Below are 16,454 nucleotides of genomic sequence, written 5' to 3' on the forward strand. Positions count from 1 at the left end.
TATGGCTTCTCTATTCTGATTAATATGGTGTTGATCGCTCCGTGGGTTAGAACTCAGTGTATTTCGGGTTTGCCATTTCCCTCTTGCTTGTGGTCATTAGTTGTATGTTTGAAAGATTCCTACATAGATAAAAAGTTTGTCAAACGTAACTCTATCTGGTCTGCACTTTCCTCTATCTTGGCTAGTGAGTCTCTCAGAAAAAGGCCTAACTTTTTGATTAACATAGTTAAGTTCCTTAGGTCAATGCCCTGGGGATTCGTTTTTGCCTTATTGTCTCTTCTATAATTTACAGAGTGCCTTTTTTTTTACACCAATTGCTTTTTTTAACGGGTTTGGCACGTTTGGCCATGTTCGTCGCGGTGATCTTGGTAGTTATTATGTGTCGTCCCCCCCTCCGCCCCCCCCCTCTTCAGTTGCCTCGAATCGCTTATCTGTGTGTAGTTTTTTTTTGCTGCTTCAGTGGGGGTTGTGTAAATGAGTCATGATCGCTAAGTATTACTTGGTCTGTCACATTTTGAATGCAACCATTCTGGGGTGCGATATCGTGTGAACCCCCCCCCCCCCCGCCCAGCAGGAGAGCCTACTGCCCCTACGTTTACATTATTTGGCCCTTCATTCGTGCCTAACGTGCCTGACACTAATGACTCTTCTACAGAGGATATCTGCTTGTCTATTTCCCCCATTGCCCCTGTGATGTAGCTCAGTAACATTTGCTTTGTATCATCCAGGACCTTTTATGCATGCGAGGCTGAGCAATTGCCGCCTTTCTTTTCCCCATTCTGTCTGTGTTATCTGATTGTCAGACCCCTGACACCGGACAGAAATGTATATCGGGGAGTAACATATACAGGATAGGCAGGTTGAGACCCCTTTTCACATGTGATACTCTGACTGTAACGATAACTAATACTACTGTTAAAACATCTTTTTAAAGAAAGTTCCTCATCACCCTAGACTTGATGGTGTACCCAGTATGTCCGTTAATAGACTCGTCTGTCCAGACCGCAGGGACAAGAGAGCGGGCCCATCCTGGCCTCTTTCTGCCTCGGACAGGCTCAGATGGGCCCGTCTTGGCCGGGTCTTCGCCCCGATCATCGTCCCCGAATGTGTCCCGCGCAGTGGGATCCCCTGGGGTGCTTTATGGCGCTTCTGCGCCTGTGACTCCTTCACACAGGGACCGGCAGGGACCAGGTGGAAAGTACAAGGTACAAGGTGGAAGTGTTTGCAGCAAGGGCTCCCGCTTCGCCGGATCCCCGCCAATTTTTTATTACAGCTTCTACATATCCCCATGAAAAAAAAATATTTCATCTTTAAAAACACGTTTTACTATTAATGCAAGGGAGTAGCAATGGGAGCTGGGTTCGCCCAGAGTCTGGCTAATCTGTTCATGGACAGTTTTGAAGATCGCAACATCTATACTGACCTGAACACCTTCCTTGATAACATCACTATATGGAAGCGCTATATAGACGATATTTTGATGATATGGACAGGCACAGAAAATCACCAGACTGAGTTTGTAACATGGCTAAATGCACACTCACAGGATATCCAATTTACAATGTCTTACAACAAGGACTCAATACTCTTCTTGGACCTCACATTAGAAATTGAAGAAGACAAAATTGTGATGAACCTGTACAAAAAACCATCAGACCGCAATATCCTCCTAAAATATGACTCACATCACCCGAGAAATCTCAGAGACAATTTGCCCTATGGGCAATTCTTATGATTGCGCTGCAATTGCTCTAGATGTGCTGATTTCTTTAAAGAAACCAGCAACTTAATCTCAAAAATGAGAGAAAGAGGATATCAGAAGGGACTGCTCAACAGAGCGAGGAAAAGGGCATGGTACAGACCCCGCAAATCCCTCCTGGAAGTACAAACCTGAGATGAAAAATTGGACAAACTAATATGTGTGACCACCTTTAGCACCAAAAGTCATGACATCAAAAAAGTAATCAAAAAGTACTGGAATCTTGTTGGCACCGAAATTAACATGACACAAGAACCGATGTTCTCCTTTAAACGTGCCAAAAACGTCAAGGTCTATGTGGACTCCTCGTACCTAGAAACGCCCACGGCACCAGACATCAGACAGCAATTGTGCTTACCACCAGTGATTTGCCACCCTAGATGGAGCCACTGCAAAGCGTGCAAACTTAGTCTAATTGGATCCACATTCACGCAACATGGAAAAACATACCACCTTACACAATTCACGAACTGCAACAGTCAGAATGTCATTTATGCCATCAGACACCCCTACCAAAAGATCTACGTGGGAAAGACCACACAAAAAGTTAAAAACAGGATTTTACAACATTCAAACAGAATCAAATGCAAAGTCCAGGGAGCCCCATTGGTCCAACACTATCCCCTCACTATTTCTGTATATGTAACGGCACAGGAGGGCAAGGGCGATAGGCGTCCACTCAAGTATAATCGCAACCAGGGAGTACGACTAAAATGGAGTCAAATAAATCCCTCCCAATTTGAGGAGAATATTGTTAAAACCAATTTAAGTCAAATTATGTCATGCTTAACTCATGATTCCCACCCAGACGTGGTTATACAGGATTTTGAAATAATCTGTAAAAATGTTGGTAAAGACTTGACCAAGTTGGTGAAAAGGAGGGACTCTCAATAAGCTAGATGGTTTAATGCTAAGTGTACCGGGGCACATAAAGATCTTAAGAATGCCCTGCATGCAATCCCCCTTGACCGAACCCTAATCAAGAGAGTAAGACAAACTTATAAATGTGTAATTAAGCAGAGAAAGGATGAACTGAGAAGACTAGCCTGGGAAGATCTTGAAAAGGCTAGTGAACTCAGGGATTCTAAATGTTTCTGGGTGGTTATCAATCGCCCCCTTTTCTCAAATGAGGTTAAGAGCATGGAATCAACAATACGAGGGGAAGTCTGGGAACTCCACTTTTCATAAAATTTCAATCCAAATTGCGTCTCACCACATGAACAAAGGGATGGACTAGTAATTAATTTAGATACAGCATACCATCTTAGTTCCTCCCCGACTGTTAGTGAGGTTGAAGACGTCCTATCAAAGGGTATCTCCTCAAAAAAGCACCTGAACACCTTCCTTGATAACATCACTATATGGAAGCGCTATATAGACGATATTTTGATGATATGGACAGGCACAGAAAATCACCTGACTGAGTTTGTAACATGGCTAAATGCACACTCACAGGATATCCAATTTACAATGTCTTACAACAAGGACTCAATACTCTTCTTGGACCTCACATTAGAAATTGAAGAAGACGAAATTGTGATGAACCTGTACAAAAAACCATCAGACCACAATATCCTCCTAAAATATGACTCACATCACCCGAGACGGGTGCCTCTGAATTTATTTAAATGTAATCACAAACTATGGGCTCCGTTGTTGGTCGATGTCTTTAAAGCTGTAATAGTGGGTCGTATTCCCTCCTCATGGAACGAGGCTGTAGTGGTGCCGATCTACAAAAAAGGTAATAGAAATGATCCTGCATGCTACAGGCCCATTTCCTTAATTTATGCCACTTGTAAAGTTCTGGGATGGTAATTCTTGCACGCCTGCAATCCTGGGCTAATGCCTCTGGCCTCATATCCAATACACAATATGGCTTCGGAAGCGGCATGGGAACAAATGATCAGTGCCTCAACTTGTCCCTGATCATGGGTAAGTACATGAAGGCGATAAGGGGGTCAATCCACCTTGCCTTCATGGACTTATCCAGCGCATTTGATACAGTAAACAGGGGGAAGTTATGGAATCTAATGGACCCCTTATAACTGTGTTGCGGAGGTTGCATACTTCTACTACTATTTCTATTTGTTATGGCCCTGGGGGAGAGAGGACTAGGTCAATTGTTTCCACGGAGGGGGTTAGCCAAGGGGGTATCTTGGCCCCTTTTTTATTCATTTTATATACAAATGTGTTGGAGGCTTTTCCTTTGGAGCAGCAACTAGACTATACTAGTATAGGAGGTAAATCAGTACCCCTGCTGTCATACACAGATGACACTGTCTTGATGGCTTTGACGGCCAATAGCCTTCAAAAAGCTTTGATTGCTTTTACTGATTTTAAGCTGGCATTGGACCTGAAAGTAAATTTTAGCAAATCTTTTATTATGGTGTGCTGTCCCAAAAAAAAAAAACAAGGAGATTTGTGGTGAAGGAAAAGATCATAGACAAGGTGCCCAATTTCACTTACCTAGGGAATGTTTTAATAACAAATTCAACTGGGGGCAATTGATTGTGGCCAGAGTCCAAAACACTAGCAGAACGGTGGAGGGGCTGTTCCGCTTTGCTTGTAAGCTAGGACATAAGCCAGTAGCGGAAATGATAGCCCTATACAAATCCAAATGTTTATCAGTAGCTACTTTCGGGCAGGAGTATGGGGACATCACAAAAGTAACCAGTTACAAACTCTAGAAAATACATTTCTAAAAAGATTATTAATGATCCCTGTTAGTTCTCCCAATGCTTCTAGCCACTCGGAAGTGGGGTTGGATTTTGTAAGAGATATAATACATATTGCTCCCTTGATCCTGTGGGGAAAAGTGGGGACATCAGAGGATTCATCATTCTCAAGGAGTGTTCTCAGAGATTGTATATCCCTTGAAAAGGTTCTTGCTATCCCCTGGCTCCGATACGTTAAATAAAACTTTTATAAGATCGGGCTAGGACACTACTATGATAATCCCGAAAGTATTCAAACTAATATGAAACTGATTATAAAAAATGCTTATTATGCCGATTTAAGTATGTCTAACCGGGTTTATGAAACACGCGATTGTGTAGATGGGCGCACCAACCATCCACAATTGTATTTGTCTTTCACCATTCAAGTTCATTCACATTTCCACATGACCAGTTTTCAACACTGCACATTGCAATTTCTTGTGGCTTTTCCTAAACAGGTGACTTGGTGTAAAAGACAAACTCCCTGTCCGTGCAATCATTCAGTCCAACAAAGCACAATGCACTTTGAGTGGTTCTGCAATCTATACAAAGATCCAAGGGCACGTTTTATTAACCCTGTCTTGCGTGATATCAGACCCTGTTCCTATCAGGAGGGATTTCAATTTTTACACTCTTTATCCACTGCTGATATTTGTATTGCTATGCTTAATTTCATTCAAACTGCCTTATCAATTAGGAAACAATATGAACTGTAATATGAAATTAAGTTTTTAATGATTTTATAGTATTATTTATGTAATATTTATGTGTGGAACACTGATATGACGAATTAATTTTATTAAATATGGCTTTCACGCAGGGGGAGTTAGAACGATGCTGGAGGATGATATATGTGTTAAGTCCAAAAATTTTAAGTTTCAGCATGTATTTTGCAACAGTTATTTCAGTCTTTTTTGTATAGGTTTCTCAAGAACTATTTTATGTATATTTGTAAACTTTTCTGATTCTTAAGAATCAAATAAAGTTATTTTGATTGATTGATTGATTGATACTGATAATAATCTCAAATAGTGGGTCCTGAAAAGAATCATCCTACACCCCAGGGGTGGCAGTATTACCACCACCTTGAATTACAAAGAGTGCCGTTGGATTCATATCTTAGATGCTGTGAGCCGGGGCCTTAACAAACATGAGGAAACATGCAAACCGATGAGCAGGATACAACCCATAGCTTAATACACCCTGCATCATGACATTGCCACCTACCAGCTCATGATTCATCTATATGTATATATCTGTATTACTGTAATGCTGTATAACGGCCCATTGATTCCTGTCTACTTTGAAATATACGCTATTTCTTATATCTGTTGTTCACTCTATGCGCATAACAGAATGATGATGATATTGCATAATGTATTGGTAACATATGGAGTCACTGAAAATATATAATGATGCACTAAAAGTGTAAAACATGATCTATATGAAACGTATTATCAAATGTATGGCGATCAAAACGGCAATTGTTGGTACCAACTTATGTAGGTATACCAACTCGTTCTCTAACTGCATTGCTTGAAATTTGAAGTGGAGTAATTATCCCGGTGCCTTCATTCCATTCTATGGAATCCGTGCCAGGTTTGAACTTCCCACATACAACACACTGTAGCTGCTGCACCTGCCGGCACGCTAATTCAGGCACGTACGTGGACACACGAGAACTGTCAAAAACTGACATTCTCACGGACTGCGAGCGCACAACTGAGCTGACATGAACGGATAAGGATGTATTTTTCAAGTAAGCCGGCATACGTTTCTCTGCCCCTCCGCACTTTGAATAGGCAGCGTAATCCTTGTTTTTACGAGTGTGGATGTCATGTTTCACTGCTCCACCGCGCTCCTTCCTTTACTTATGAAATTACTTTAGATTGACTCCCGGCACAATTCTGTCATAGTTGAGACCCGCTCACGGGTGTGGATCGCATTCTTGGTGCATTACATTTACTGTTTGTACAACGCCTTGGCATACAAAGAATTCGCTTTAAGTATATCGTCACTGCTTTAGCGTAAGGTTTGGCGCATTGACTTCCCGTTTTAATCGCTTAGGCATATAGCACACCTTTTTGCCTTTATAAGTGTAATAATTGGTGCATTACATTTCGCGTATTTACAACGCCTTGGTATACACGGAATTTGCTTAAAGTATATTGTTACTGCTTTAGCGTACGGTGTGGCGCATCGACTTCCCGTTTTAATCACTTAGGCACACTCAGTGTAGACTGACAGCACACCTTTTTGCCTTTATAATACCATGGGTGCGAGCTACATTAGCACTATCCACTAGCATGCCAGTGTTTGTACTGATTGCTCCTCTCTTGTGTTTTGTCCCCGCAGTAATTTGATCGCATCGGCGGCTTCTTATTAATGACTTCCACTGGCTGGTGAAGAAAGATTTACAGTTTTTATACAGGTATGTAGGCACGCTACTGGGCCTCTCTCTAATAATACACTGTCACAGATTTGCATTGTGGCACAGGAACCTGTACCACATCGATTAATGCTCCACAACAATTTCAGACCACAATCCACGGATATGATTATGCCTGACACCTCTCCGAATATTGCTTCAAGTTGAATACCCATGTATTAGGTCCCCAAGTCGTCGGTAAGCATGATGTTGCTACTGCATCTCTTGCTTTTTTAACACCAGGTACACACCCCTCTGACAATAATATTTATTATTCAACAGGCTGTCACCTTCTCCCCCCCGTCCTGATGAAGACCCGTCTCTGATGCCTAATAAGATGCACATTTGGTAAGGGCCGAAACGTTGACGTTACTGTCTCAATTCAGTCCACGCAATTTCCCTGACTTGAACAGAAAATCATAACTACTGTTATGGGATTTATGCATTGAGTCCTGGACTTGAAAGATAAATATCTTCTTGTGTTATGTATATGTCATTTATGTCACTTTTGTACAGCACTATGGGCCAGATGTAGGTAGAATTCATTTACCGATTCTTAATTACCGAATTTTACCGATTCGGTAATTAAGAATCGGTAAATCAGAGGGGTGGATATGTAGGTATTCCAGATGTGCTGGAATACCGAATCGGAACCAATCGGCATTTACCGATTCGGTAAATACCGAATCGGTAATGCCCATTCATTCCTATGTAGAATTTACATATTTATTTACAGTTTTTATAAAACAATAGTGATCAAGGAACGGCGCAAGGACTATTAAGTATAGTCAGTGAGAAGGAAAAGGGTGCTCAGGTGTTTAGAAAAGGAAAGAAAGAAATTTAGTATACAGTTCTGATATTTACAATAGAACAAAGCGGGCAACCTTCCGCTGTTGGTGTGTGCCTGTCCGCACAATTTGTTTTGGGGGGTGGGAGGAAGATGGGGACGTTATAGGTACAGGCACATTGATAATAAAAGCGTCGACGTTTCGACCCTGATGCTCATGGGATGTTTAGGGCCTCGGCGGCGGGTCTTCCTCAGGACGGGGGGGGGGGTTAAAGAGCTGGCTTGGCCATAGTCCAATGAATGGTCTGGATCGGGCACCAATAAGGCTGGTCAACTGGGAATTCAGTTCAAGCTTCCAGGGTATAGATCACCTAATGACTTGGGGAATGATTCAATGAGTAGATCAATCTGTTCTTTTTTGTAATACCAAGGGATATATGTAATAGGGCAGTCCTACCGGTGCCCCCACGGGCTATCCGGTGGTTAGAAGGAATATCGCCTCTGTTTCTGCCTGGGAATGTTTTAAGTCACCTTGAAGTAAGTGTTCTGTGCCCCGGTGACTGCGAGCCGCGTCTAGTGCGAACAGCGTCTAGCGCGAGGAGCAGTAGCTTTAGACGGCGGTGAACAGCGGTCAGACTCGTTTATAAAAACTGTAAATAAATATGTAAATTCTACAGAAGTATACTTATCGGAGTGTGGTGACAATTTATTGATTTTGTTGATACGTTAGGGTACTGTTTTAGTTTCATTTAATGTATATAGAGCTATTTCAGATAAGACGTATATCTCCCTTATCCAGCTTGAGTCAAAGTAAGCTGATTTAATTTGCATTCTCAGAATCAAAAATGTTTTTCATGTAAAGTTTGTTTTCCAATTGATAGTCTAGGACCATTGTTTTTTCTTAATCTCATTCATTCCTATGGGCTTTGAAGCCCATAGGAATGAATGGGCATTACCGATTCGGTATTTACCGAATCGGTAAATACCGAATTTCACAAGGGTGCAGGGGGTGTCACTTTGACACCCTCTGGCCCCCCAAAACAGGCTCGGGTGCCATGTGGCGGCATACATGCCTTAAGGGCAGGTCTGCCTGTCATATGACAGAGGTGTGCATGCACACCGGAATCGGTATTTTACCATCAAATTGGATTTGATGGTAAAATACCGATTGGGTAAGGCTTGTGGGACTCAGAAGAGTCTCACCTACATCTCAGATTTACCGAATCTGTAAAAATACCAATCCGGTATTTTACAGAATCGGTAAATTTACCGAATCGATAAATTTACCAATTCTGAAAAAAAGAGCCCCTACATACCGAAAACCCATTTACCGGTCGGTAACGGCCAAAATCGGCCATTACCGGTCGGTAAAGGGCCTGAAACGGCCACCTACATCTGGCCCTATGTCACCTATCACTAACAGTCACTAATTGTACACCGTAGTCATTTGTTTCTTCACCGTACGTGTTTTACGTCACAGACAGCCATTTCATTGATTTGCATATATATGAATACAAAGTAAAGAAATTAGTTTTTTTACATAAACAAGTAGTTCTACTTGGTGTGTTACTTGGACATATTTCCTTTAATGTATCTAATACCTTGTGCAAATCAGTTGAGCTACCCGACAGAACCACTTTTTCTCTAGTGTACTTACCCATGTTCCGAAGGTTACTGGGTTACCCCATTATCATCAATGCCTAGTACCTAGGCAGCGCCAGGAGGGACGAAATGTTGGAGACGAGTACACTTGATACAATAAGCAGGGGGCCCCGGGGGGCAACAAGGCAAGGACCTGGCAAGCTTTTTCACTTGCCCTCTCTAGCCCCGTACATGAGTGTGTGGCCAATTCAACCACAAAAAACCACCAGGGCAACACGCAAATCAGTTGCTCTCACAAATAGACCACTATGGAGTTGGGCACAGAGCCTGGGGCGAGATTTTGTGAGCACACCCCGGCTGACCCACATACCTACCATTTGTTATTTAATCAACATTTTTTATCTTTATCAATGCAGAGTGTGACTACAGGAAGTTGTCTCACTCCCCCGCCATTTTGAACACAATTACCAATGAAACTATACCGAGTGCACGTTTGTGATGGTTGACTGAGTAATGATGACCCCATGTCTTTTTATTTAATGAGGAACATTACTACGCTCATACAGGACGATTGGTCCTTCATACCGGTGGTGTCTACATGTAACTATGGCATAAACCGGGTCGCACTATAGGTTAAGAGGAATGAGACCACTTTTGTCACTTTATAAATGTTTTTTATTATTATATTTATCATGAAGAGCACTGAAGTTTGTGTGTTTATTTGTGAACCTTACTCATTGATTGCAGGAAATTCTGTTGGAGTAAGTTGCACAACCCAAATCACCTGAGCATTCACAAAGGCTGTGACTTCGCTCTACTCAAGGTAGGAGGTAGAGAGACTGTTCTAGGGATCTACTCTTTTAGTCCTGATGAAAGCCGGGGCCAACGCAGTAGCCGGCTGAAACATGTTGATAGTTTGCAGAATGGAGGGATAGTGGGTTTATTATAGTCCAGCATACCACAATCAACTGGTTGTTTAAAACCTTTTTAATCTTACCAGGGAGTCCACCAATAAAGGGTAGTTAGGAGATCCCAGCGTCAGTTTTAACATCATCTCCTCTGCATTTTTCCTTTGATCCCGCACAGTTTTTCTTTGTGTTTGTCTTGTCTCCCCCTAGCTATTGCTCCACCTCTGTAGTTGGCTTGCGCGGAGGTGTGTTAGCAGCCCTATGATGAAGCATGCCACAGATTTCTGTGGGTGAGGGCAGTTTTTACAACGTGTGTCTTGTCAACTTATCTCTGCGTAATAGTAACATACTTCGTATAGCCCCATTTCTATATGTGTGTAGAGTTGAGTATTTGGAGGTCGGAGTGGGGAATCTCCTCCTACCCCTCATCTACTGTGTGTGTGAATTGGGTTAACTTGTCCCATCCACAAACAGAAAATGAATTGCGTGAAATAATTTGAGATGAATGGTGTGTGTCAAGTTCCACCTCCTTCCAGCTGTAAATCCCAAGCTGTCGGTATCCCATGATATAAGGTGCTGCTCTGATACCCTGCACTAAAGCCAGTCTTCAAATAAATATCTGGTGAAATCTGCAGGGGTCATAAGGCAATAAATGGGCTTTAGTTCAGAGAGCTCGAGCAGCAAAGCAGCCCAGGTCTCACCACACACCAGAAACAAGGAAATAATAGAGGAAATGCACTCTTTTGCATTATAAAATCAAAATTGGTTAATGCAATCACTTGGATGTACAATACTTTGTAGCAACATTCACACACGCATTCACGCATACCCCGGGGCGGGCTCGCGCCGGGGTATAAATAAAGAAAGCGGAAGACATCTCGGGGTCTTTACGGCTGCCCCATAACTGTTATCTGTGTCCCCTTATTTATGTTCCTGTGTCCCGTGTCAGGCCCTCGGCCCGACACTCTACATTGGCGACGAGGCCGGCCTACCTGTTCGCGTGCCAGGCTGCCTCTGTCTGTGGCTCCGTGGCGTCCTCACGTCCTGCAGCGGAGCCCACCCGCGTGTGTTGCCGAGCCGACTTGGCTTTGAGGCCCGCCTCGCGTCTCCCGGCCGGGAGCGCCTTCGGCTGGCGGGGCTCGCCGGAGGGTCGGTCTACGCTGGTCCTGTTGAGGAGGTGCGGGTGAGTCGGACACCCCTCCCCCTTCCCTCCAGCGCGGCACTCCTGCGTGCTCCTGCCTCCCATTCGGCACGGAGCTATCGGCAAAGTTGAGGCCCAGAGTCACACTCCTCTCAGCACCGCTGCTGCCGCAAACCGCGCTGGTGCGCTACAACGACGCACACACGTCCCCCACCCCCCCACCCCCCGACCTCGGCAGACGGAATCGGAGGAGGGGGGAAAAGACCAGAACACAGAAGCCCTAGCGCACAGGGCACACGCAAAAAAAGAAAAAGAAACAAGCACTGGCTAAACCAATCAGCCGAAGGGACACTTCCAGCCACCTTCTAGCAACAAGTCACGGTCTCCAGTCCACGTGTTTACACACCACAATCACCAAGGGGGGCACAAGGGATCAGCAGAGGAGTCCCCACCCCGTCAACGAGTCCTGGCTTGCCTGTACACCAAGGCTAGCAGCCTCACCACGCAGGGATCAAGCGAACAGACGCCGAGAGGGCCGCAAGAGTTGAGCCATGTCAGTAACAGCGCCTGGAGCTGGCCAAGATGGGGCAGGTAAAAACCCACCTGCTGTGGTCGCCCCGCCGCCTGCAATAGCCGCTCCACCCCCACCGGGCCCCAAAAAAGCCGGAACCCCTGCACCGATGCCACCCACCTACCTACACTCGGGCGCAGCGCCAATTCCCCCGTTCAGCGAGGCGGCAGACCCTGCGACGGCGGCGCCGAGATGGAAGGCGTGGGTCGGAAGATTAAACCTCTACTTTAAAGGCACCAGGGAGACGGATGGAACAGTGAAAAGGTCACTCCTCATCCTGTATGGCGGGCCAGAGATCTACGACCTATTCGAGACGCTCCCCAATACTGGACAAGAGCACGACTATGAAGCTGCGGTCACTGCTCTTAACACACACTTTGATCCGCAACTCAATATTGATTTTGAGGAGTTTAAATTCAAAAGAGCGTGGCAGACAGAGTCCGAATCGGTCGACATTTACTATGCCAGACTGCGCCGGCTAGCCAGCACCTGCCCTTTCACCAACCCACGGGAGGAAATTCGAGACCAAATCATAGTGGGCTGCAGGTCGAAGCTGCTGAGGAAGCTCATTCTCCGCCAACCAGGTATATCGCTGGATGAGATACTTGTTCTAGCCAGGTCACACGAGCTGTCCGATGCGAGGGCGGAAGAAATGGAGGTTGCGCTACGCACGCCGATTATCACTCCAACCGCCGCTAGGACACACCGATCAAAGAGGAGAGGATCGACGCCATCCAGAGACGACCCACGACCGTCCGCCCACGAACCACCACCTCCCGTGCGAATCCATGCGAATACTGTGGTGAAGATCATCCGGCGACAGCAACATGTGGTGCGAAAGGAAAGACGTGTCTGAAATGCGGGCGGCTAAACCACTTCGCCGCTGTATGCCAAGGAGGAAAGTACAGGCCAGCTGGTCCGAGACCCAGGACAATGACGCAACGGGTCCGACAGCTGTCGCTCGACCAGGAACTACCCCCTCCGGATCATCAAGCTCAGGAAAGGTGACCTCGATATGAGGACGATGAGGACGACGAGGTATATGTAATCTCCTACGTCAGCAGAGCATCCACCAAGCGAAGACCTCCACCCATGTGTTCAATTGCCGTAGAGGGTACCGAGATGACAGCCCTCATAGACACGGGGGCCTCCGTGAACGTCATGGACTCAGAGCAATATGAGAAGATGTCTCCCAAGCCTCCTCTTGCACCTTCCACCGCGAGAATTTATACCTATGGTGGCACTGAGCCGCTACCGCTAAGAGGAGTAATCCAAACGACTGTCGTGAATGGCGACTACTCCACTGAAACACGTTTCCACATCACGGAAGGAAAGAAGGGCACCCTCCTAAGCTGTCACACGGCGGAAGACCTAGGACTCGTGTTCTTTGCCAACCAAGTGCATCAGGCGCATGCGGACATCCTATTGAAAGACTTCCCTGCGTTGTTCCAAGGCCTTGGGAAATTGAAAGGACGGAAGTTCAAGCTGCATATCGATACATCTGTGCGACCGGTAGCCCTCCGACACAGGCGGGTGCCATTCAACCTGAGACCGCAGGTCGAAGAAGAACTCCGGAAACTAGAAGACCTCGGCGTAATAGAGAATGTGTCGGGTCCGACACACTGGGTTTCCCCGTTGGTAGTCGCACCCAAACCAAAACAACCTGGGGCGATCAGGTTGTGTGTGGACATGAGGCTGCCCAATGCGGCCGTCAAACGGGAGAGGCACATCACCCCCACAATGGATGACATCGTGGCTGACCTGAACGGGGCAAAATGGTTCTCGAAGCTAGACCTCAACTCGGGATACCATCAGCTCGAGTTAGAACCAGCTAGCAGGTATATAACCACATTTTCCACCCATGTGGGACTTCGTCGCTACAAACGACTGAGTTTTGGTGTCTCTTCCGCTGCGGAGGTGTTTCAAAACGCCATACGTGAAGTACTCTCTGGGCTGAGTGGAGTAATCAACCTCAGAGACGACATCCTGGTGTACTCGGCGACCCTTGAAGAACACCGCGCACATCTGAGGGCAACCCTCCAAAGGCTCGTGGACAGCGGGTTGACCCTCCACCGGTCGAAATGTTCCTTCTATCAGGAATCCATAGACTTCTTTGGCTACACCTTCACGAGAGAAGGACTGAAGGTTGATCCCAAAAAGGCGGAGGCGATCAAGGCAGCAAGCACCCCCAGGAACCCCACCGAAGTGCGCAGCTTCTTGGGCATGGCCACCTATTGTGGCCGGTTCATACCCAATCTGGCCGCTCTGGCAGAGCCCCTCAGAGCCCTCACCCGGGTAGACCACAAGTGGGAATGGACAGTAGCGGCCCACAACGCCTTTCAAGACATCAAGGCCAATCTCCTAGACACTACTGTAATGGGCTATTTCCAGCCACGCCGCAAAATGGAGCTAATTGTCGATGCCAGCCCAGTGGGCCTAGGTTCGGTGCTCCTGCAGGAACATGGACCCAAGGTGTGGAAGCCAGTCGCGTATGCCAGCAAAGCGCTGTTGGATACCGAAACCAGGTATGCCCAGATCGAGAGAGAGGCCCTGGCGATCAAATGGGCGTGTCAACATTTCCATTTATACCTGTGCGGGCAAGAATTCACCGTGATGACGGATCACAAGCCACTGCTGCCACTATTTGCGGGATCATCCCGGCTGGCACCGCCCCGGATCGAGCGCTGGGCAGTCCAGCTACAGGGATACAATTTCAGGGTCGTGTTCCGGCCCGGGGCGCGCAACCCAGCTGATTATCTATCCCGCCATCCCGATGTTGTCGGTCCTCACCCGCCGCCAGAAGAAGGCACTGAAGTGGATGAATTTGTCCACATGATCTCGCACGCAGCGTGCCCCGAACACATGACATTGAAAGAAATTGGTGAAGCGACCGCAAAGGATGAGACGCTAGCTAGAGTCCGGCATGCTCTGGAAGGAAATCGCTGGGCCCATTTCCTGGATGGAGCGCCGAGCCTTCGACTGGAAGTCCGCCACGCGCGCCAGCAGCTGTGGCAAATCCAGAGTGAACTGAGCGTGGGAGACGAAGGAGTCATCCTCAGAGGGCATCTCATCGTAATGCCAGAGAGCCTCCAACCGAGGGCACTGGCGTTAGCGCACATAGGCCACCAGGGAATGGCCAAGACGAAAGCCCGTCTGAGAAGCAAGGTATGGTTCCCCGCAATGGACAGTCAAGTTGATGCAATGGTACGGTCCTGCCATGCCTGCACCATCACTGGGGGCGATCCGGCTCCAGCACCTGTGATCACTGAGGATGCTCCACAGACGTCCTGGACACATCTCAACATAGACTTCGGAAGTTTCCCAGATGGTCGGCATACCTTGGTCCTGGTTGACTCGTTCTCAAAATTCCCGGTGGTTGAGATCATCTCCTCGACAGCGTTTCCCCAAGTGAAAAAAACTTTGAATCGTATTTTTGCCACTATGGGGCTCCCAGACGAAATCAGATCAGACAACGGGCCCCCTTTTCAAGGAAGAGAATTTCAGAACTATCTTGAGAGCCTCCGGATCAAGCATCGGAAGATCACCCCCCTGTGGCCCCAGGCAAACGGGGAAGTCGAGAGACTGATGAGGACACTCAACAGAGCCCTGAGGATTGCCGTAGACAACGGGGAGGATCCAGAAATGGCCCTTGATCAGTTCCTAGGGGCCTATCGGCAGACACCCCATAGCACCACTAAATGTGCTCCCGCCCATGCGCTGTTCAAGAGGGCGCCCCGCGACAGCATCCCGACAGACAGCACCTGGGTGCCTGACAACAGGAATGATGAAGCCATTCAAGCTCGGAGACAAACCACCAATCAGAAAGCGAGTGAATATCGCCATGCTAAAGAGCCTACCTTGAAGGAAGGGGACACAGTAGTAGTGCGAGATCGGCACCCGGGGTGGAAATTCCGAACACCTTACGAGCCCGAGACGTGGGTAGTAGACAAGATCCAAGGGACCATGGTCACTGCCAGGCAAAACGGGCAAGTGGTGACCCGCAATGTGTCATGTTTTAAGAAAGCACGAGAACCAGCTGGAAGACCTGACACCATGGAATGTCCAGAGGCAGGATATGATGGTGGTCTGGACCTCGGAAATTCATTGCCAGGGTCACCTGTAGCCAGGTCGAGCGGAGAGAGTCAACCACCCGGAGCAACACCACAAAACATCACTGTAGACGACAATCGCCCCTGTGGGACCCTCAGCGGTGAGAATGAAGGGACAACTCCGGCCGGAGTTGCAACATCCCCTTTTGCACACAGCCAACGCTACAATCTGCGGTTGAACCCGAGGCCCAGCCAGAAGTTGAGAGACTTTGTCTGGACATCCCCTTGAGCTGAGAGGCTCCTGAATTACTGTAAGGACAGATCTAAATTGAAGGAGGGATGTAGAGAGCCACTCGGGCTCTCCAATACTTTGTAGCAACATTCACACACGCATTCACGCATACCCCGGGGCGGGCTCGCGCCAGGGTATACATAAAGAAAGCGAAAGACCGCTAGGGGTCTTTCCGGCTGCCCCATAACTGTTATATGTGT

Source organism: Lissotriton helveticus, chromosome 1_1, assembly GCF_964261635.1.
Source record: "Lissotriton helveticus chromosome 1_1, aLisHel1.1, whole genome shotgun sequence".
Lineage (NCBI taxonomy): Eukaryota > Metazoa > Chordata > Amphibia > Caudata > Salamandridae > Lissotriton > Lissotriton helveticus.